General features: G+C 54.1%; 1 long non-coding RNA gene across 1 annotated transcript; it reads right to left on the reverse strand.

Annotated features, from left to right (window-relative positions):
* Positions 1–11,970: 11,970 nt before the first annotated feature.
* On the reverse strand, positions 11,971–16,543 carry LOC148774429 (uncharacterized). The gene is made up of 4 exons (XR_016035807.1): positions 16,527–16,543; positions 15,815–15,890; positions 12,486–12,618; positions 11,971–12,231 (listed from the first exon to the last, which is right to left on the reverse strand). It is a non-coding gene; the product is annotated as an uncharacterized LOC148774429 (long non-coding RNA).
* Between the last annotated feature and the right edge of the window lie 7,022 nt (positions 16,544–23,565).

Consider the following 23,565-nt stretch of genomic DNA (forward strand, 5'->3'; position numbering starts at 1 on the left):
TCCTCAGGCCCCGCCCCCGGGGTAAGGACCCTCACTGTCCCCATTTTACAAATGAGATCAACAAGGCTGAGGACAGTGAAAAGCTGGCAGGTGATGAGGATGGTTTGGAAAAGCCCATTTCATGGGAAGTTTGTTTGTTCCTCTGTTTGCTTGTATTCATGGATTGAACTGAGTGAGATGAGTGTTAAGCCAGCTTTTTGACTCTCCTCTTAGAAAGTGAAGTCGCTCAGTCATGTCCAAATCTTTGCAACCCCATGGACTGTAGCACACCAGGCTCCTCCATCCATGGAATTTTCCAGGCAAGAGTACTGGAGTGGGTCGCCGTTTCCTTCTCCAGGGGATCTTCCCGACCCAGGGATCTGACCCGGGTCTCCCACATTGTAGGCAGACGCTTTATCTTCTGAGCCACCAGGGACTCCCCTGTTTTCATGGATGAATCGGTTCAAAAATGAGGATGTGGAGATGCTACTGATTGAGTGCCTGCATCCCTTATCCATGAGGAAAGGGAGGCTCTGCTCTGGAGACCACCGTGACACGTGCCTGGAGGGCTGGGAGGAGGACTTGGGACTGTGAAAGGAGGCTGCACGCAGGACCGCCCGGGGTTGGCATGCGGGAGGGCGGGCGGGAGTGACCAGAGCGAGTGACAGGGCACCTGAGGTGCGGGTCCCGTGGGGCCAGCCCTCCGCTTGGGGTGCGGCCCAGGTCCTGAACATCCTGCCCTGCCGGCGACCTGCTGGAGGCCCTGGGAGGGGGCCGGACCTCGGGATGAGGAGCGGGGTTCCTGCAGGGAAGGGACCCCCCGGGCCGGCACACACAGGCTCACGCACGTGCACCCACCACCCAGGCTCCCCGCCCCGCGGTTCCAGGCAGGGCAGGAGGGATTGAGAGGGTCCGGTCCCGCTCCCGGCACGGTGGGGGGCTGTGCCCCCGGCCTCTGCGCTCTCCCCACTCGTCTCCTTCTCCACGTGTCCCCCTGACGTGCCTGCGGGTGGGTTTCCTCACAGTCCTGTGTGCCTCTGTCGCCGCTCCTGCCTCTCTGGCTCCCCGCCTCCTCCCCAAGTCTCCTGCCTGGGTGCACTCCATTGATTTATCTTTCTGTCTCTCCCTCCCCCTCCCGCCGTCTCTCTCCACCATCCCTCTCCCCATCCAGGGGTCTCTCCCATGGACATTTCAGGGCCAATCTTCTAAAGAGGCCCGCAGCTGAGCCCCCAGGAGTCCTGATGAGGCCATGGCCCTGGAACCAGGGGCAACCAGGAGGCAGGAGTGGACCCCGGATGGGCAGCTTCTCTGGGCAGTGCCAGGAGGCAGGGGGTGGTGAACCCAGCTGGGCACTGCTCCAGCCGTCCTCCACAGCAGGGCTGGGGGTTCCTGTCTGGAGGGGTTTCCATCTTATCAGCAGCACCTTCCCCATGCCGGGGCCCCCCCGGGAGTGCCTTCTCTCGAGCTCCCCTGGAATGTGTGGAGGGACCCGCTAAGCTCTCCTGGAGATAACCTCTGCCAGGGGGTTGGGGGGGACAGAGTTTTCAAAGGGAGACATCCCCGAGCCTTCTCCTCTTGGCCATGCACGGCCCTGGTCCACATACAAACCCTGAACCTCCTTTGGGGGGAGGGCTGAGACCTCCAGGTCTCTGCTGGGTGCTGGACGGGGCCTCTGACGGGTCCTGTCTGCCCCCGGAGGTAGGGATGGCAAAGCCTCCGCCCGGCCTCAGGGTCCACTGTGAGAGAAGAGATGAGCGGGGCCTGAGCGAGGGCCGGGGGCCCAGGTGGGGAGAGAGTGAGATAGTCAGAGGAGAGAGGACTCTGCCAGAGACCAGTGACGAAGCAGAAAAGCCAGAGACGGGGGAGGGCGAGGGAGGCCCTAGGCAGCCTGGAAGAGCCTAGAAGGTAGGACATGGGTGCACGGCGTGGCTGGCGGGGATGGGGCCACTCCCGCAGCGCTCGGCCGCCTCGGGACACACGGGCGATGCAAGCCATCTGTGCGCTTGCAGCCCAGCTTCAGGGCCCGTCAGCCCCTTACCTGCTGTGTGACCTGCGGGAGCTGATTCAGCCTCTCTGAGCCTTTGTTTCCTTATTCGAGAAAACAGGGATAATTGTCCACACTTTGGAGCTGTCGTGAAGGCTCTGTGAGTTCATACATGCAAAGTGATGAAGAGCCTATTTGGGGCACCCCCTGCCAGGCTGCCCTGAGGAACTTGGCGTTCTTGCCTGAGCCGGATCAGGAAGTGTCAGGTCTTCCCTGGTGACCGGGGGTGAGGAATCGGCCTTCCGGTGTGGGGGACATGAGGCTTCCACCCCTGGTTGGGGAACTAAGATCCCACGTGCTGCGGAGCAGCTGAGCCCACGTTCCTCAGCTACCACACCTCAGCGCTCTGGAGCCCGCACGCCGCGGCTAAGACCCAGCGCAGCCACAGAAATAAATAAATATTAGAAGAATTTGCCTCATCAGGAAACTGAATTGAGAGGCATTCTATCAAAGAAGTGGCCTGTGCTCTGCAAGTGTGTCAAGGGCAACTTATTGGGAGGATTGGTGAGACCAGGTTGGGGCCTGAGGCCCAGATGGCAGGGGTGGGCTGCTGTTGGCTTCTGCAGATGTGGCTCTTCAGGGGATTGTCCCGTGTGGGACACAGGCTGACCGACACAGAGGGTGGTGTGTTGGGTGGGAGACAGCTGACAAAGGCCGGTTCTCCACACCGGCAGCTCTTCTGTAAGTCTGAGGTTACTTCAAATTTTTTAATACATGGAGAAAGTAAAAATAATAACAGTGGATCTGAAACAAGGAACAATAACAGGAAGACCTCAAGAGAGATTAGCAAATGGTCAGGACCTGTGGGCACTGCCCGAAAATGATCAGAAGGCCTGGAAGTAGCCTGTTCCCCGCAAGTTGGAGCCTGTATTTTAGGGCTCAGCCCCAGTCAGTCCCCCCACCCCTGCCTTTGGGAGTGTTGGAGTCCTAGGAAGACATCAGGCTGTTCTGTCAGATCTACGTGCCTGAAACCCAGCTCTGCTTTCTAGCTGGGCAGCCCGAGGCCACTGGTCACCCTCTGTGAGCCTCAGATTCCTCAGAAGTAACCACTGACGGCTCCCCTGCAGTGACTGTAATTAAATGAAACCAGTAGTCAAAACGCAATAGAAAGGTGGCTCCAGGGAAGGGTCTTTTCGCATCAGTTCTCCAAGACCAGGGCTCATGTCCCTCTTTTGCTGTCTCAGCCACAGGTCTGGAGGCCAGCTGGCTCGGGGGCCAAACACAGGCCACCTCCTGGCTGGATCAGTTGCCTCTGGAGCCACTGAGCTCCATTCAAGGCCTGGGGGAAATGGAGCCATAAATGCCCCCGCCCGCCCCTCCTGTCACTGGAGATCAAACCGTTATCAGAATCAAAGCCGCCCCACTGATGGATGAGCCTGGGGACAGGGCCCAGGCCGCCAGCCCCCTCCTGGTCGTGGAGTTCAGAGCCCGCCAGCACCTCGCCAGGAGCCCCGGCACAGTTTAATTGGGGCCAGAACACCTTCTGCCCCTTGTCACCGCTGAGGAAAGCTGCTTATCTCCCTCTGCGGGGAGGAGGGTGCGGAGGTGTCAGCGGGCCGGCCAGATGACAAGCCCACGCCGACAGGGAGGCCTGGCTAGCGGCCGGCCCCTCTCCTCCGACAGGCCTGAAGCCCCAGGTGGCTCTCCAAACCCAGGGAGACCTGAGATTAAGACAGGGCAGCAGCCAACAGATCTGCCAGAGCCCTTTATTTCGGGAGGCTTGGCAGGGGAGAGACCAGGGGCGGGGTCACCCTGGCACCCTCTGGACTCTTGGCCTCCCAGGGGAAAGGAAGACGCAATACCCAGGGGTCAGAAGATTCCAGAAGGGCCTGGCCGATCTGAGAGCTGACGCCAGCCCCCACCTCAGGGGGCCCCAAAGGAATTCATGGAGCTGTCAGAGATGTAATCGTGACCACGTCAGCACCCTGGAAGCTTCAGACAGACCCTTGAGAAGAAAGGAACGCAGTTGCTGCTGTTGGAGGTTTCAGAAGAAATCTTGGTTGCCCACCTCATGGCCACCTGACTCCCACTGAGTGACTCCAGCCGTAAAATAAGGAGGGGTGAGAGGTCATGCTTCCAGCTGTCCTGGTGTGGATGATGTGAGCCAGTGAGGTCGGTTTTAGCAGTGCCTGTCAGTCCCAAGTGTATTATTATATTATTATTATTAGGAACTGGTTGTGACGTAACATGGAATGAAAATTCAAGTGACAGGACATGGAGTAATGAACGAGTGGAGTCTGGAAGGAAATGCATCAGTATGCTGGCAGTAAACTTGAGTGTGCAACAGAAGCTTTAATGTATTTTCCAAGGCCTTCTTAATAAACCTGTGTTCCCTTTTAACTGTAAAAGCTACACCTGATAAGTTCTGTAAGAGACACCCACACGGCCAGGCCCCATGCAGGGCAGCGGCCTTCTTGGAGAAATCGCAATCTGCCCAGGGCCACGCCGGCCGCTCTCCCCAGTTCCTCCAGGTATTTACAGCGGTGTAAATGCCTGTCGCTGTGCAGAGGGTATTAGATGACCGTAACCTCGCTGCCTCTGTGTATGAGCCACTTCCCGGCTCCACTGTGGCCTCTGGTCTGAAAAGCGTGCTGTCCTTGTGCTCCAAGGTGGAGTTCTGCCTGGCAGTCCTGCCGGCCTCACCGGTCACAGCTGCCCTATCGGTCACAGCTGGCCCCACCAACCCCACCAAATCAGCCCCGCCACCCTGCTTGCCGGCTGCCTGCTCTGGATCTGCATGGCTCCACATGAAAAATCTGCGTTCAGCTTCATCACCCCGTGGCTTAGCAATGAATGAATGAGTGGGAACATTTTTAGGTAGGATGGGATGAGGAGGGCAAGCTTGGGCGTGCAGGAAAGACCGATTTTCATGGCTCTTAGGTCGGGAAAGCCAGGAATCAGAGGCAGAACAGGCAAGTGGAGGGACCCTGGAGGCAGAGGGGCCTGGGTTCAAATCTGGCCTCCATCCCCCACTAACTGTGCAGCCCCCTCACAAAGTATCTAATTCTGGGAGCCTTCGGGTCTTCCTATGCAAAACTGGTTAACAATTTATCCGGTGGGTTTTTGTGAGGGTCAAATAAGATGATATGTGAACCACTAGGACACAGTAAATGTTCACTAGACATAGTTGTCACGATAAGGGAAGGAATGTGAACAGCCCCCTCCCCGACCCCGCCAGGCCAGGCCAGCGGCTCTTGACACCAGCTCCCCGTCACAATCATCTGGGGAGGTTTTACCACCACAAGTACCAGACCCTGAGCTCCTTGGAGAAATGGCTGATTCCAGGCTGGTCAGGGAAACCAGGGTGAGCCTGGAACTAACTAGTCCTTAGGGAAGGGTGTTCAGGGCCGAGCGCCTGGAGGAGAAGTGTTTTTGGGGCTCTCTGTGTGCATCACTTTCTCCAACCTTGCTCTAGCCCTACTGGTAAGAACTAGTCCAGTATCCATCTCATGAGGTTCAGAGTGAAACAGCTTACCCAGAGCCCACAGGAGAATGTAGCAGAACCAGGATTTGAATACAGAAATGATTACTCAAAAGCCCAGTTTTTCTACTAACCCTTGGAGATTCCATCCTTGTTTTCCCTGGGGGGCGGGGGGCGGTCTTTGCAGGAATCTTTAGCTGGAGCACCGTCATCCCTAAAATACCTTAGCATAAGTGTCTGCTTCACAATTCCAAGACATCCACAATGTGTCTGTGTGTTTCAGGAGTCTGGTCCTCTTGGCTTTATGTCGTAGGGGTGGTTGCATCCCCTCTTTGGCCAGGCTAGAAGCACCTCTAGACCCAGTCACCCCTGGTGCTGCACCTGGGAAAACCAAAGCTGAGCCCAGGAGTGTGGACTGCAAGAGTTGCAGTCCCAGGGCGTCCAAGGGTCCCACCTCCATGGAAGGCAATGAGTCCCTCAGGCTGTGCGAGCCTGGTGTTCAACAGCGACACCCTGTGGCCACCGCTGGAGCAGCAGCTCTGATGAGCAGGGCATCAAACCTGTCCACCTGCTGTCCACAGGCAACCTGACCCACACCTTGAGCCAGGAGCATTCCAAAAGTCACCAGGGATGCAGGGTCTGTAAGAGGTGATCCACCAGGCTTGGAGCAAATAAGGACAAGTTGAACATGAGCAATTACTTTTTTGAAGCGCCACGTGGTCATATTTGACCTCCAAACTGGGAGAAGCTGGGGGAAGCTGAGGGCAGTGACTTCTATGTCAACACAGCCCCCATGATCGCTTTGTGGGAAGCCCAGCACGAGGACTGTAATATCTAACATCTGTCAATGAGAAAAGGGTATTTGAATTGCAAACATTTGATTAACGCCAAAATTCCAAGGGTGGGCAGGGAGGCAGGTAGACTTCTGGGGGCCACTTGGCCAGCACCAGCTCTGACTGCCTCCTCTGTTTCTTCTGTGTGCGTGAGTTCCCCAGAGGGTCTTTCCTCACCTGACCCTGCCGTGTCCTCACGTTGTTCTGTTTTTCTGACAACAGCTGGTCGCCAAGGAAACCCCTGCACAGACCACAGTCAGACCCGTGTCTTCCCTGCAGGGAAATTCAGCCCTTACTCATCTCTCCATCCACAGCCGCCTCTTGGCGTGACCTCGGAAGGCGCTGCCAAACCCCAAGCGAGGAGTCCCCTCCCTCCCACCGGGACCTTTCCCCAGGGGGCTGAAAGAAGGAAGCAGGGCTGGGATGAGAAAGCCTGGGACAGCAGAGCCAGCATGGCCCTAGAACCCTGTCATCAGACCTTCCTTGTTTCGGTGTAAGCGTATTAGTGGAGTGAACACAAAGCAGGAAAAGCGCCCTTCACATCTCCTGCTCCCTTCCCCTGCACCCCGAAAGGTGACCACTCTCCTGACTTCTAACAGCAGACCTTTGCTCCGCCTGCTGCTGCACTTGACATCTTAATACTTAGAATCACCCGGTGTCTGCTCTTTGGAGTCGGGGCCGTGTCTTGAACACTGCATCACCGGAAGTCGCCGGCAGCCCAGCCTGGCACACGCAGCCAGCCTGGCACACGCAGCCAGGGCTTACACTGTCACAGGAACCAGGGCAGTCCCCAGCCCTGTCTGAAGGGAGCAGCGTTGCTGTGAGCTGGCCTGTCTGAGTCTTTGGGTGAACCTCTGTTTACGCATCCCTTGAGCATCCACCCAGGATGGGAGGTGCTGGGTCACGGGGGAGATGGCTGCAGTAGCCATGGCCAACAGGATTCTCAAACGCTGGTCGCAAATGGCACTCCCACCACCTGGTGTGAGATTCGGCCGTTCCCCATCCTTGCCAGCACTTGGCATTGCCTGCCCTTTGCTTTGTGGCCATTTTCCGCCCCCTTCGTGTTGTGGGTGGGGATCCTGAGGCCAAAGAGAAAGCCACTCTCAGGGTCCCGGGAGCAGAGGCGCTGGCCCCCTGCCTGGAGCTAGCTCTCCTGTCCTGCCATCCTTTCTACTGTGCCAGAGGCACCCGTTCGGTTTCCATGTTGAGTCTTGTCCAATGAAACCATCCTTGAAGTCAAGGCAGGCTTTTCACTGAGCAATAACAAGGAATACAATCATGACTTGCGTTTGCTGGACCCTGAGTGAGCGCCAGGACCCCGTGAGAGCTCTGCCTGGATCACCTCTCGTGGCCCGCATGCCCCCTCAGGACAGAGACTCTTCTCTCCGTCCCTGTGGTAGGGGTGGGGAGCCCAGAGAGGTGGAATAACCCCCCTGACAGCACACAGCTGGCCAGTGGGAAAGCTAGGACTCAAAGCCTCGCCCTCTGCCTCTGGAGCCTGGTTCGCTGGCCCGTCTGGTGGGGCCTGGGAGCTGAGACGCACTCCCGGGTCTCTCCCAGGTTTCTTTCTTTCTGGGCTCAGCCTTAACAGGGAGTGTTTGTCTTTTCAGAGTCTGCTAATCTGAAAATTGTATTTTTTCAAAGATTAGGTAGCCAAGTAACCTTTCCAGAGCTGCGTGGTTTTCAGGTCCCCTGACTGACACGTTAAGTTCTACAGCGAATCCGCACGTGTTCACCACATGTGCATGTGTGTGTGTGTGTGCGTCCTCGCCTCTAGTTTCATCCCGGGTCTTTCTGCACCGCATCCGACTGCACAGGTCAAGAATCGCCTGCCTGCAGGGGTCTGAGGCCACGCAGCCTGTCCCCTCCATCCACGAGGCCTGTCTCCCCCGCATCCACTCGTTCCTTCACTGACCCACATGTTGTGTTTCAGCCTCAGAAGCCCGGCCCCGGAACACGGCGTGAATTCTGACACAGCCAGTCTCTGTTCTTACACAAGGCAGACCCAGCACAGTGATGGGGACATTCGGGGCACTGAGAGTGTGGCCACATCCGTTCACGGGAGACAGAGGCTTGGAGGAGGAAGCTGAGACCTACAGGGTGGGAAGGAGGAGCTGGGAAGGATGTTCCCAGCACAGGGAGGTCAGGTGCATAGAAGGAGCTGGTCAGGCAGCAGCTTGGAGCTGCCTCCAGGAGGTGTTGTTTCTAATACGCTTATTTAATACACTGATGCGAGTGGTGTGGTGTCAACTCAGTCGTGTCCGACTCTTTGTGACCCCGTGGACTGTAGCCCACCAGGCTACTCTGTCCATGGGATTCTCCAGGCAAGAATACTGGAGTAGGTTGCCATTTCCTTCTCCAGGGGATCTTCCCTACCGAGGGATCAAACCCATGGTCTCCTGCGCTATAGGTGGATTCTTTACTACGTGAGCCACCAGGGACACCCAGTATGCTAATTAGCATGCAAGCTTAATATGCTAATTCGCTGTGCTTAATTTATGTGCTAATTTAGAGTGCCAGTCTGCACTCAGAGCCTCCATGAGCATTTCCCAAGCTCTTCAGCCAAGGAAGACAATTCCCCAATGATAAAACCTTAATATTCACAGAACACCCTTTTCCTGTACTGTCTTCTTTGATCTTTTAACCCCTCTGGCCTCTGCACTGGCCTCCCCTGAGAGCCGATTAGAAGTACAATGTCTCAGGCCCCAGCCCAGACCAACTCCATTAGGACTCTCATCTTATCAGGATCCTCAGTGACCCGTATGCGTGTGAGAGTCCAGGAGCATGCCTGCCCTCCGAGTCCAGGAAGAAGTTTGTTGTACTCATTTCACGGCAAAGAGATGGAGGGCCAGATGGACAGAGTCCACAGTTAATAAGTAACTGGTGGCTTCAAATCTTGTTCCTCCCTCTCTGATCCAACCTGCTACTCTTATGCAGTGAGAGCACAGAGGCCCAGAGAGGGCACGTGCCTCACCCAAGGCCACACAGCAAGGCTAGCAACCCAAGTTGTCAGACTCCACAGGCATCCTGGTGTTCTCCCTGACCTCAAATGACCAGGGATCTGTGGTTCCCAGTGTGATCAACGTCAACCTGCATGCTAGTTAGAATGCATATTTCTAGGCCCTCCCCAGAGCTTCTGAATCCAAACCCCTGAGGACAAGGCCCCGGAATCTGCATCTTGGCAAGCTCTTCAGTTGTTTCCTAGGCTCGCCTGGGAAATTGCTGAGGACCTTGAGGGGATATCATGCAATTCTCAGATTATCCACTAGAGGGAGCCCACACCCCAGAGACACAGCCTTTCCGCGCCCTGAGCCCCCAAGGAGCAGTTTCCTGTGTTTTTCTCCTGGTGGATCCACTGTGGTTACTGTTTAGGGAAGAGCCTCAGGTCATACCAGTCAAGAGGTTCAGAGGAGGGAGCATTTTTGTTAACACAGGAGGCAGGAAGCCTGAGTTGATCTCATGCCATCCATCTGGACCCTCACATCTAAGGCTGTCACAGGTGAATTCATGGATGGCCTCAGCAGCGTCCTTCATCTCTGAGCATCAGCTTCCTCCTCTGCAGAGCAGGGCTGTCAGACCCAAATGTCCTGAGTCTCCAAACCCAGCCTCGATGTTTTACAAGGCATCTTTAATGTCTGCAGAAAGTTAGGAAACGGAAGGCATGTTGTCATATAGACATTCACAGGTTGTTTTTGGAAGGTTGTGACATGATTGCATGTGCTTTTCCACACAGCTCCATGAATCACGGGCTTTCCAGTCACAGAATGTGATAGGAAGTTGTTGTGCTTGGATGTGAGGGCTGGAGCTGTGGCAGCCACCTTGGGCCCCTGCAGGGAGAGGTTTGGCTGCCCTCCTGAGACCATGGTTGCTCGTGACTGCAGCACAAACGCAGAACATTTTCAGCACAAGTGAGTTGTACTGAACAGCAGCTTGAATAATACATACAGGTTTTTTAATGGGGATAGTTAATTAACACTGGAGCTTTAAGTTCAGAAGTTTTTTCCCCTGTTTGTCCTCACAAGAACCCTGTCAGATCTAGATCAATATATTGTTATTTTCATCTTCAGTGAGGAAACTGGGGCTCAAAGAGAGCTTTGCCCAAGGATGAATGGTGTGTATGTGCGTGTGTTAGTCGCTCAGTCTTGTCCAACTCTTTATTACCCCATGGACTGTATCCCACCAGGCTCCTCTGTCCATGGGATTCTCCAGGCAAGAATACTGGAGTGGGTAGCCATTCTCTTCTCCAGGGCATCTTCCCAGCCCAGGGATTGAACCCAGGTTTCCTGCATTGCAGGCAGATTCTTTTCTGTCTGAGCCACCAGGGAAGCTAGGATGCATGGTTGGAAACAGCAAAGTCAGGGTTGGAAGCCTGATCTTCTGGCTTCTCACTTTATGGTCATTTGCCACCGCTCCTCCAGGCTGAACCCGTCACAGTGACAGTTTCCTCATCAGCTCAATGATGCACTCCTCAGAAGGAGTCTCAGAGTTTTGCAATAGCTGCCTTTCCCGTGGATGAAGTAGAAAGTGCTAGAATTCAGGGAGCAACTCTGCTCATTTCTGAGAACAACACGCAGCAAGTCCACGGCCCTGGAGCCATTTCTGAAGATGCCAGGACTGAGGTTCTCTCAAAAGAACAAGTATCTTATTGCAAAACTGTCATCAGATCTCCCCTGAGCAGAAGTGAAGGGCAATCGGGAATACAGTCAGAGCCCCCGTGGTGCTCCCTACTGATCTAATCATCATCGGGGCTAGGAACTGGACTCCAAAAGATGACTTCACCCCACCCACCCTCTAAATATCAGCATTCCTAAGAATCTCATTACTTTTCCTCCTGCATCAACCCTGCCCCACCGGCCCCTGGAAACTCCATCTGAGAATGTACACAGCTGCCCTGGAAAGGCAGAAAGCCAGGGACGCTGATCACGGCTCTGTGATCCTGCTGAGGATAGTGATGGTGGTGCTTTAGGTTAGTGGTATCAGTCACACCCTTGCTGGTACTTGCAACATACCAGCCCACGTGCTGGCCACCTTATTACTTTCCTCGCCCTGCCCAGGTTCTGAGGTGCATGAGCTCATAAGCTCTGGTTGCTTCCCTGAGCCGGGACTCACAGTATTCCCCACGAGGGTGTGTGGTGGAGAAAGCACGGGTTCAAATCCTTGTCTGCTGCTTCTTAGGCATGTGACTGTGGGAAGTAACTTCCCCTCTCAGTTTCCTCATCAGTAAGATGGGGGTAGCTCAGTCCCTACCTTAGCGGGTAACCGGAGCAGTTACACAGGGTACTGGGTGCGAAGAGCCGAGACAGGAGCACCGAGCAGGTGCCCCCAGAGCGTCTTTCCCTGCCCATGCGCACACAGGATCTTGGGCACTCGTGCTTGTCCTTGGGGTTTAGGGACGCCCACTATGGGAATTTGCCGACAACTTCCAAGTGTCCCAAACTTTGATGACATAACAATCACATACCCCCCAGAGCTTTGAAAACATCACCTACCTGGTCCACGCCCCAGGAGAGTTAAATCAGACCCTCTAGGGAGGTCAGTGGCTAGAATTCTAAAGCTGCCATGCTCTGGGCCAGGCTGCCTGATAGAAATGTAACGTGAGCCAACGTCACTTAGAATTTTCCTGAGTCGCATTGGCAGAAGTAAAAAAGAGATGAGAGAAATTAATTTTAATCAAATATTTTATTTAACCCAAATAAAAGCAAGACACTATCACTTTCACACGCAAATCCAGTATTGAAGCATTGCCGGTGAGAGACATTCCGCTTGTTTTTGGTCCCAAATCTGTGAACTCTGCTGAGTGTTTCACACTCAAGCCCATCTCGATTCACAGTCTTCTGTCTCCGGTGGCTCGCGCCTTCCACTCTGCACACCCACCTGGCAAGAAGGACTGTCCCCACTTTACAGATGAGGAAACTGAGACTCAGAGGGTGAAGGGACCAGCCCAGGCCATGCAGCTGTGGAGTGGCAAAGGCGACTCAAAGCCAGGTGTCCTGGCCACAGCCAGGTGCCTCCCCCCAACTGTACACGATCCCATCCAGGTGGCTCCCGGCTACTCTGTCCCACCCCAGACCGTGGGAAAGGAGCAGCAGAGAGCCGACCCTGGTTCAGCACCCCAGGGGCTGAACCCCCAGACTGGACCTGCAGGGTCCACACCCATCCTCAGATCCAACCCCTTTATGGGGGTGATTTCACCATCGTCCACACTTACCTCCCAGCTGCACTCTCCAGGAGGGTGGGCCTTGGGGCTCTTTGCATCTTGCTCAGCACAGTGCCCGGGGCCCCACAGGGCACAGGTGAGACCCCAGAAACCAGAGTTTGTCATCAGGAAACCCTGAGGGGAGCTGATCCACAGGGAAGAAACTTCCATGGGGCCATGCCACACCAGAAACCCTCTCTGGTCCTGAGAGACCCTAAGAAGTATGCTCAGCCCCCTGCCCACTGCTTGGTTCCACGCCCATCAAGGGTTTGGTGGGGGTCTGTCCCTGCCGCTAGAGTGGAGACTCTGGTAGGGAGGCTCTGTCTATTTCACCTCCTGCTCCATCCCCATCCTAGGGGCCTGGCAATCCACAGCTCCCTCCACAGATGCTTGTTGAAGGAACCCATTCATCACCTCCCAGTTCCAAGGGACCTGGAAAGCTTCCTGCAGCTTCTAAGGACTCCAACTTAGAACGGGAAACAGAGGGGCCCTGGAAGAATCTGACCCCACAGCTCCGAGGGGAGACGCCCCCACATCTCTCCTGCCATCAGATGAGTGGGGTTCGTTTCCATTTGCTCAGTCGAGGTGATGTGATGGGCCACCTGAGCCAACTCAGAGGGCCCGAGGGACCTTCAGTGATGACAGCACTTGGTCAGGGACTTCATACAGTAACCAAGCATTGGGGGAATAGACCTAGCTTCCCACCAGGGGAGATCCTGGCTAGAGGGAAGCACGCTGGAGCAACCAGCATCTCAGCATATCACAGACTCGTGGCCTCTGTAAGGGCTTCTCCGCTGGTTCAGCGGTAAAGAACCCGCCTGCAACGCAGGAGACCCGGATTCAATCCCTGGGTGGGGAAGATCCCCTGGAGATGGGAATCGCAACCCACTCCAGTATTCTCACCTGGAGAATCCCATGGACAGAGGAGCCTTGGGGGCTACAGTCTATGGGGTCACAGAGTTGGACATGACTGGCCTCTGTAAGCCTCTGGTTGTAAACTTCATCCCTTCTTGGAGGACCTGAATTCCCCGGGTGGGTGGGTTTCCCTTTCCATCACCTCTGCAGCCTCTTGTCACCCGAGAGCCAGGGTCCCACAGGCAGTTTCCTAAGGAAGCCCTTTGAAGCCCTGGCATCGCATTTAAAATCTCAGAAGTATGTTCAGAAATAGATACTGGATAGAAAAATAGAGAGCGGACTTGTGGTGTCAAGGGATGGAGGAGCGGGGAGGAGGGATGGACTGGGAGTTTGAGGTTGGTCGATGCTATCACAGATGGAATAGATGCACAGTAAGGTCCTACTGTAGAGCACAAGGAACCGTATACTATATCCTGGGACAACCCAGAATGGAAAAGTAATATTAAAAAAAAAAGAATATATATGTGCATATGACTGAGTCACTTTGCCGTACAGCAGAGATTGGCACGACATTGTAAACTAACTGCTGCTACTGCTGCTAAGTCACTTCAGTCGTGTCCGACTCTGTGTGACCCCATAGACAGAAGCCCACCAGGCTCCCCCGTCCCTGGGATTCTCCAGGCAAGAACACTGGAGTGGGTTGCCATTTCCTTCTCCAATGTGTGAAAGTGAAAAGTGAAAGTGAAGTCGCTCAGTCGTGTCCAACTCTTAGCGACCCCATGGACTGCAGCCCATCAGGCTCCTCCATCCATGGGATTTTCCAGGCAGAAGTACTGGAGTGGGGTGCCATTGCCTTCTCCAGTAAACTAATTGCACTTCGATTTAAAAACTAAAACTAAAGAGAAATAGGTGCTGGAGAGTATTTGTGGCCTAGGGCAGAAGGGGAGCGGCCCAGGTGTTCTCTGAGAAAAGGACGTTTCGCAACCACTGGCCCAGCAGAGCCCACACCCCAAACCCAAGCACATTTAAACCAACTTCTTATATAACTCAGTTCACTCTTCCTCATCCTTGTGGTTGGAGTTTTCTAGAGCCCACCAGCAGCCTTCTGGCTCATCTTCTGGTTTTGATGTGCTGCTCTCCACCTCTGAAGGGGGAAATGGTCCGGGGACCTGAGGTCTTGTTCTGTTTTGCTTTTTTTGATCTTTAGTCATGACGGTGGGTGGCCATGCTCCCTCCAAACGCTCCCTGGAGAGAGAGCTCAGCCCGGCTGTTCCAGGGAGGGAGCGCAGACCCTGAGAAAAGAGAAGTAGGAGCAGCGACCCGAGGATGCGGATCTAGACTTCCGTGGAGTTTGGGGAAGCCAGAAGGCCCTCCTTGTATTGTTCTGATTCTCCCTGCCGTTCGCTGGGTTCAGCACGGCCCTTAAGTCTGAGCTCAGTGCTCTCGTGCATTTCGATACACTGATTCTTAAGGCTGCCTACTGTGTGACTCCAACTGTGACATTCTGGCAAAGGTTACACTGGGAAGACTGTAAAAAGATCAGCGGTTGCCAGGGGGTCGGGCCCACCCAGATAAGCCAGCATCATCTCACTAGCTGGAGGTCCTGAACCCTAAAAAATCCCTTTTGCCGCATTTGTTGTTGTTCAATTGCTAAGTCATGTCCAACTCTTTGCAGCCACATGGACTGTAGCCCACCAGGCTCCTCTCTATCCATGGGATTTCCCAGGCAAGAATACTGGAATTGGTTGCCCTCTCCTTCTCCAGAGGAATCTTCCCGACCCAGGTCAAACCCGCGCCTCCTGCGTTACAGGCAGATTCTTTACCACTGAGCCACCTGGGGAGCCATAATGTAACATATTTACCAATAACAGGGAAGATGGGATGAACGTTTTGGGGAGGGGGTTCATCCTGCCTACCGCAGTGTCTCTTCCTGTAAATAACTCGTACACAAGCGTTCCCAGAAACCTTGTCATCTCCAGAAACTGGAACCAGCGCCCACATGGGGGTAGAAAAAGAGTGAGTGGTGTATCTATACATTGCCATGCTCCTCCGCAAGTTACAGAATGAATCCTTGATACCTGCTGCAACGTTGCTGAACCTTAAAATAATGATACTGTGTGGGAGAAGCCAGCCTCCCCCTAAAAGCCATTCAAACTACATCATTCCATTTAGATAAAATGTTAGAAAATGCAAACTCATCTCTAGCAGCAGGAAGTAGGTGCCACGGGGCCAGGGTGGGCTGTGTCAGGGAAGAACAGGTGGGAGGGACAGCAGAAGGGCCTGGGTAAACCCTGGGCTGATGAGTCTGTTCACTGTCTTGGGGGCGGCAGTGGTTTTATGAGTGTATATATATGTCAACACTTACCACATGGTGTACCTTAAATATACACGGTTCTTTGTACATTAATTATATCTCAACACAGCAGGAATTAAAAGGCATTCCTCTGAAATGGGGTACACTTGTCACAGAAAGAGAGAAAGCATACCTGTGCCAAATGCGAAAGTGCTGAAACCAGGCGGTGGGTATTCAGGTGATCACCAGATGTCAACTTCTCCAAACACCTGACAGTTTTCATTAAAAAAAAAAAAGTGGGTCGGGGTGAGAATCCAAGCTTTGGAGTCAAACCTGCAATCAAGTCTGATTCAGGTCGAATCCTAACTGTGTGAGCTTAGACGAGTCGGCCTAATCACCCGTGAGCCGGTGCTTCCCTGGTGGCTCAGACGGTAAAGAATCTGCCCGCAATGCGGGAGATACAAGTTCGATCCCCAGGTCAGGAAGATCCTCTGGAGAAGGGAATGGCTACCCACTCCAGTATTCTAGCCTGGAGAGTCCCATGGACAGAGGAGCCTGCTGGGCTACAGTCCATGTGGTCACAAAAGGGTCAGGCACGACTGAGTGACTGACGCACAGCCATTAGCAGAAGTCACTGAACTGTGAGCACGAAATCAGATCAGTGCACAGAGCAGGCTTAGCAGGATCCTGGGATATAGCAAAGGTTCCCTGAAGGTAGCTGTCACTATTAATTCTTATCTGAGAGACATGGAAACCGAATTAGAAAACTCGGGAGACTTAACTGAGGTCCCACGGCTTCTGCCAGGTCTGGGTCTGGCCATGAAGAGCTACCTCTCTAGATGCCTACCACACTTCTTAGAACTCTGAAGTAAATAGTTTATGCAAATACAGCCAAGCCACCCCACCTGAGATGAGGTCCTCGGTCTGGCCAACAAAGGAAGCCAGGCCCAGCACCCAGAGGTATTTTTAACAGGGTGGAGATGTGCGCTTTGCATATTTTGCCTTCTTGGCAGCTTGTGGTTCAAGGTCCCAACCAAAACTAAATGTGTTTACTTGTTTGTTTAGACAGGTAAGATCTCACAATCTCACATCCCACGGTCAGAACGCTTTCTCTAAACTGGAGATAAAGGCTTTCCTTAAAACACTCATTTGGTTACTTAGTTTGTGCCGAAGACTTTATCCTCCAGGTCTCATGAGGGTTGGCCAGGAGTGTACTGCAAAGCCCCCATGTGTAGGCCCTCGAGACCGGTGAGCCGACAGAAGCCTGGCGGAGTCTCTAAGTGAGAGGGTGTTCTGGGGAAGCAGGGATATACGGTGGGTGGTTCTACCCCCTCAGCTTTTGGAGATGTCGCCTTTGCTAAGCGGTTTTGTTAAAGGGAGCCTGAATGTAACTGCAGAGAGGAGGAAGTTGAAAGGTGATAGCTACAAAGAGGAAAACAGACTCCAGGGGATTGCGTTTCTCTTTTGCTTGTCTCCTTACACGCTGACCTACCCCCTTACCTAGAACGCTATTCCTATGGCGACACGCGCTGAGGGCTCTGAGCAGACGACTCAAAGCCGCGCTCCTGAGATCGCAAGGAGCCGTGTGGGCTGTTGTGGAGTTCGCAGAAGACAGAGCCAGGGGAGGGACAGGGTCTGAATGGATACACTGAATGTGGAAGAATGGGTGGGAAGCACAAGGTAGCCATCAGTTTGGGGAGCCAGGGAGAAGTCGGCAAGGACTCCGGGTAATGGGGAAATGAGTTGGCATCGCTAAGAACAGAAGAAAAGAAAAAAACCAGAGGGCGGGGGATGCTGACTTCACCTTGGGGATGAAAGGTGACGGTTTTCATAATGAAAAAAAAAGGTCGGTCAGGGTGAGACTCCAAGCTTTGGAGTCAAGCCTACAGGGGGGGTCAAGTCTGATTCAAGTCGTATCCTAGCTGTGTGAGCTTGGGCAAGTGGTAGTGTGAAATGGGCCTAATCACCCATGAGTGGGGGCTTCCCAGGTGGCTTAGACGGTAAAGAATCTGCTTGCAATGCGGGAAATGCAGGTTCGATCCCCAGGTCAGGAAGATCCTCTGGAGAAGGGAATGGCTACCCACTCCAGTATTCTTTTTCATTTATTTTGACTGCACTGTGAAGCCTGCAAGATCTTAGTTGCCCAACTAGGGGTTGAACAGGTGCCCCCTGCATTGGGAGCATGGAGCCTTAACCACTGGACTGCCAGGGAAGTCCCCACCTGGGGGCTTTTCATTCTTGCAAACAGAAGAACACACAGGTGGAACTTTCCAACAGGCAGTAGAAACTATAAGCAGCCAAAGGAGAGGTCAAGTTAGGTGGAGCCCATGGGCCCACGAGGTGAGGCCTATCAACGTCGATGTCACTGATGCCTGAGTTCAAGGATCAGCTCTGGGGGAGACACCTGGCTTGTGGTGTTCGCCAGTCCCCGCTCAGTATCCCGCCCAGCACGGCCTATTCCACGCTGCCCTGTGACGTCACGGACGGGAGCTGAGCTGATGCTCACAGGGCTTCTCTCCAGCCTGGCCAGCTCCCCGACACCTCCTCCAGCTCCCAGGGCCGGGGCAGAGCTGGCACAGCGCCCCCCATCCACGCCCCACGCCCCACACTGGAGGACGACTTTCTGGTTTTCATCTGCCCAGATGGGAAGCAGGCTTGGCTTCTCTGAATACGGGGCAAGAGGGTTTCATGGGCGGCAGTGTCCGCGTTCCGGTTTCTACCTGCCGGCCACAGCACCAGTAGCTCCTGTGGTTTCACGTGGCAGGCCTGCAGCGGCCTGTGACTTCAAATGGGATGGCTGGGGCTCATCCCACTCCCCCAGAGACACATCCCATCTCCAAACCCACGGGGGTGGGAGTCACTGCCCACAGACTTTGGAGGCAGAGCTGAGAGTCCCCACCAGGAGGGAAGCGGAGTTCTGAAATGAGAACTCCAGAGAGAAGTGAGGTGCGAGGGCCCCACGGGGACTGCGTGGCTAACCAGGGGCTCGAACCCATTCCCGTAATTTCCTTCTTCCCTCCCTCTTCCCTTCTGTCTCTGCTCCCTCCCCTCTCCCCTGCACAGCCCTCGGATATGTATTCAACTCTTTCTGCCGACATTCACGACCGTGGCAAAGAGACCGGTGTCTCCGCTCCTCTGGGGCAGCAGGCCCCCTTTGGCGGGGGTGGGGGCACCACGCTCTCTTTTTACTGCGTTTTAAAGTAGAGACATCATTCACATGCCATGGAACTCGCCCTTTGCACCAGCTCATTCACCGTCTTTGTGTGTTTTAAGACCCGGAAAGCCTTCTGTTCCGGGGTCCAGCCCTTGCTGGGGTCACCGCCGTGGCGAGTTCCTCCAGGCGTCAGAGGGAGGCGGTGATCACCCCGACCCCAGAGCACGGACGCTGGACTCCCCGAACAGCTCACAGGAGATGCCCTCACGTGGCAGCCGTCATCACGCCTCACTCCATGGCGGGCCCTGGGCAGCATGGGGACGGAAGGAAGGGAGCAGCCAGACTCCACCGTCCAGAGGCTCGCAGCCCTGGGGCCACTCGCTAGTAACTGCTGGAGAGAAGGCAGAGAACAGCTTCCTAAGGACTGCAGGCCTTCAGAGGTGCCTGTCCTGATAGAGCAAATACCCTACCCACACTGTGTTCATGGCTTTCTCCCACCCTCTGTTTTTCCAGCTTCTAAAGACAGGGGTTTACGTGACTGATCAGGGCAGGGTTGGGAATGCTGCCCCCTGCGTGGGAAGTTGAGGACAGGTGCTTGGTTGGGAGAGCTGCCTGGGGAGATGGGGTGATGCAGGGGTGTCGGGCGATCAAGACTTCATTCCAAAACCCCGTCCCTCCCTCCTGTGGCCGCTGCAGAATGGATAGTGCTGGTTTCTCATCCCACCAGGACTCAGACGTCACCTGTCCTGGTTCTGCCATTCAGTACCCACAGGACACGACCAGGGCGTCTCTCCAAGTTCCCTGTCTCCCCATGCGATGTAGAGACAGTGGCTGCGGGCATCACATGGGTGGCTCACTGCCTCCTTCCCGGGCTGCACCTGGCTACCGGGGAGCAGTCAGGGGTTCTGGACGGGATCGCAGCCTTTTCCGTGCTGGGGAGCCGCTGTGAGGCCGTGGAGAGTGGTCCTCGGGTCGTTCTTTCTCACTGTGGCGCTCCTCTCCCACCGAAGCCTTGCTTTCCTCCTCTGTAAAGGGGGGGCCATGAGTGCACCCGTCATGTAGGGTTGGGGAAAAGTGAAGAAGATGTGCAGGGGATGTCTCAGCGCCATGCCTGAAGCTGGACCAGGTCTTTCCCCTTTCTGGGCTACGTGTCCTAGAACTGACTCCAAACAGCTGCTCCCATGCGTGTGTGATCCAAACTTAAGGAGGGACCCCATCAGTCCTCTCCCCATCCTGAAATTATGCACATTGACCCATCCTCTGGCAAAAAGGCCTGGAAGCCGGCATCTCATGGAAGAGCAGCTTACAGAATTCACCAGTTAAACCCTTGCCCCCAAACAACCAACGAAGGCCAAGAGCCGTTCACAAAATATTAATACATAACCCAGCCTTGAGTGACAAGGTGAAGGTAGAGAAAACGCGGGCTGATGGAGCTGTTAGGTCTGAGCACAGACCTTCCTTCCACGTGGTGCAGGACACACAGCCCGTGAACATGAGGGCAGCGGGTGCTGCTGAGCGCGGACGGCCCCACGCCTGCCGTGACCTACGAGGGCTGTGGTAACAGCGATGAAGCAGTTTTCCTGGGACGTTTCCCACACGTGGAGCCTGGGTTATGCAAGCCTCCGGCCTCCTGGACACTTCCCTCGGTTCAGTGACCGTCTGGACACCCCGCTCACACGCTCTCTGCTCACTCTCTCTCTCCTCCTGGGTCCATCTGTCCTTCAAGGTGAACTCCAAACCCACAGGGAAGACCTGTGCGATTTTCCCTTTTGTGTTTTTGTTTCTCTTTTCCTTTCTCTGTTTGGCTGCACTGGGCCTTAGTTGAGGCATATGGGATCTTTAGTTTTGGCGTGCAGCAACTTTAGTTGGGGCATGCGGGCTCTAGTTCCCTGACTGGGGACAGAACCTGGGCCCCTGCACTTGGAGCATGGAGCCTTAGGCAACAGACCACCAGGGAAGTCCCTGTCCATTTTTCCTTGGGAAAGAGTCAGTAATCCCCCCTCGCTGTTATGGGGTCGGGAAGCTCCGAGCAGGCTTTGTGTCCAATGTCTTGACTTCCCCTGAGCTGCTTCTCCATTCTGCTTCAGGAACCCACGGTCCCTTCTCTCTCCCCCCAGAATCCCTAACTCAGGCGTCCTCAGACCTCAGATCACAATCTCTGCTTCTCACGTGCAGCCTCAAATGCTTGCCCAACGGCTGCCCCTCAGCCCTGCTGGGCACCTCATTCCTCCGGTCCTCCCCTCCTGCCCTGCTCAATTCCATATCCAGGGGCCCATGATTCATAGCCACAGCCTCGGAGTGCAGCCCCCTGACGTCTCCAGCACCCCCGGGGCACTGGACAGAACTTTCATCTTGCAGGGCCATCGCCGAGTTCTTGTTGATCCAGCATTTTTTCTAGTTTAACTGCTGTCTGTGGTGGCGGGGTGGAGGGGACGGAGGACATACAAGCCAACCCCCCTTCCTCTGGAAAAATCAGATCAGAAACAACACTTTCTCTTTAAGAATGATGGGCAGCTCCTGAGCAGTTCAGTGTGAGGCAGCGAGAATAAAGACCACAGAGAAGACTTTCCGAATTCCCTTGTTTCCTTTTCGCCTTTAAAGGTGTGAATCCCACCTAGAGAAGGACGAATCCTGCTGGTGTGAATAAATGTGACCGGTTGCTTTCTTACGGATGTTTCAAAAATCTTTTATGGCCTTTTGCTTGTCTAAGAGCCTTGGAAGCATGTGGGATGATTAGACGAGTCACAAGTCAATTATGGTGAAATGCACTCTTTTCATATTTTTATTCAAATTTTATTTCTTTAATTAATTTTTATTAGAATACAGTTGCTTTACCGTGTTGTGTTAGTTTCTACTGTACAGCAAAAGATGGGTTATATATACATACCGTGGGGTGGTGGTGTTCAGTCGCCTGGTCACGTCCGACTCTTCGCCACCCCATGGACTGCAGCACGCCAGGCTTCCCCGTCCCTCACCGTCTCCCAAAGTTGGCCCAAGTTCATGCCCACTGCATCAGTGATGGCATCCAACCATCTCATCAGTGGAATATTCTATTGGGTCACTTGTTAAGATGCAGATGCACCCAGAAATGAACTCTTTCGGATGGCATCACTGGACGTACAAGACTCAGGGATGAGCTCCAAGTTCTCCCGCAGGTGGCATGCCCTCAGAGCCTGCGCCACCACCACGTGAGCTCCCGGTGTGAGGGGAGACAACTAAGATGTAATTAGCATGCTTTTACATTTGATTTAGTTTTCCTAAAATCCAAACACAATTTGACATTTTCTGCTGTTTTGGAGGTGACCGGTCCCCTAAAGTAACAGAGGAAGACAAACCAAAGACAGGACACAGTGACGTCCGCTTTGGGGTCCTCAGGCATCGTTTGATGACTCCCTCTACCTAGAAATGGGGAAACCAAGGCCCACAGGACCCAGTGAATGACAGAGCCCCAAATACCCCCAGCAGTTCTTAATCTCAGTCTGAGGTATGACCTGAGATCCAGGGGACGCCCCTGGACAAACCTGATTTCCCCCACTTTGCAGGCAGGCAGAGAGCTCTTGTCTCCAGGCCCCAGCCTCACTCCCAGCTGTTGAATCAGACCCCTGAGCATCTGTTTCATTTCTCCCTGTAGCATCTCACTCACAGTGTAAAATTAGCTCAGTTATAAGTTTCAGGAACAAATACCTGCAGCCCCTTCAGTGGCAAGAAAAAGAAACCAATGGGGACTTTCCTCTCTCCTGCTGCCAGGCCTGGGCCCTGCGGTGCAGGGATGCAGGGGGAGCTCGGGAAGGGGGGGGCCCCCACTGTTCACCTGGGATGCCCAGGGGGCAGGGGAAAAGTCTGGGCCTTTTCCCATCCCACTCTCCCCACCCTGGGCAGCTCCTCACCACCCTGAGCACAAAGCCTACTGTCCCTGGGTTTTCTTGTAACCTGCTGTCGCTTTACCAGGCCCACACTCCTGAGCACCTATGGAAGGGTGACTCAGGTACAGAAAAGTGCACACACCATACTCTTGGTGCATTTCCAAGCAGGGCACCCATGTAACAGCACCATGTGAGAAAATGGTCCATTGTCATCCCCCAGTGGTAACCCTGTGCTAGCCTCCAATGACACAGACCCGTCTCTGGTTCTGAACTCTGTGACTTGGAATCATAGCATGCAAACTGCTATGTTTCTGGTTTATTTTACTGAATATTCTGTCTGGGCAAAAATCCACACAGTTTCATGTATGTAGATCATCCCTTCTCATTGCTCTAGTGTCTTCTGTGTAAATGCACTGCAATTCTTAAGGTCACACGACAGGACATTATCGTTTTAGTAGTTTTTTTAAAAAAGCAGCAAAACAGTTGGCAGTTCCCTATGATTCCCCTTTAGGATTTATCCGCTCATTTATTTCTGGTAAATGCATGGTTTCGTAATGACTCTCATTCTGTTTTGTTTTGTTTTTTTAGAGTATAGTTGCTTTACAGTGTTGTGCTAGTTTCTGCTGTATAGCAAAGTGCATCAGCCATACATACACACATATCCCCTCTTTTCTGAATTTCCTTCCCATTTAGGTCACCACAGGGCACTGAGTCCCCCGTGCTATACAGTAGGTTCTCATTAGGTGTCCATTTTATCCATAATGTCAATAGTGTATCTATGTCAATCCCAATCTCCTGGTTCATTGGCGTTTTGTTTTTAAAGTCCCCAGTGCTGCTGTCTGGGGTCCAGTCTGCCCTGCACACACGCCCTCCATGTGGCCCACCCACCCCAATGGGCTTCAGGAGGCCCCCCACCACTGCGTGTGC

The sequence above is a fragment of the Moschus berezovskii genome, chromosome 22 (genome assembly GCF_049115385.1).
Source record: "Moschus berezovskii isolate FMDL1 chromosome 22, NW_MosBer_1.0, whole genome shotgun sequence".
NCBI lineage: Eukaryota > Metazoa > Chordata > Mammalia > Artiodactyla > Moschidae > Moschus > Moschus berezovskii.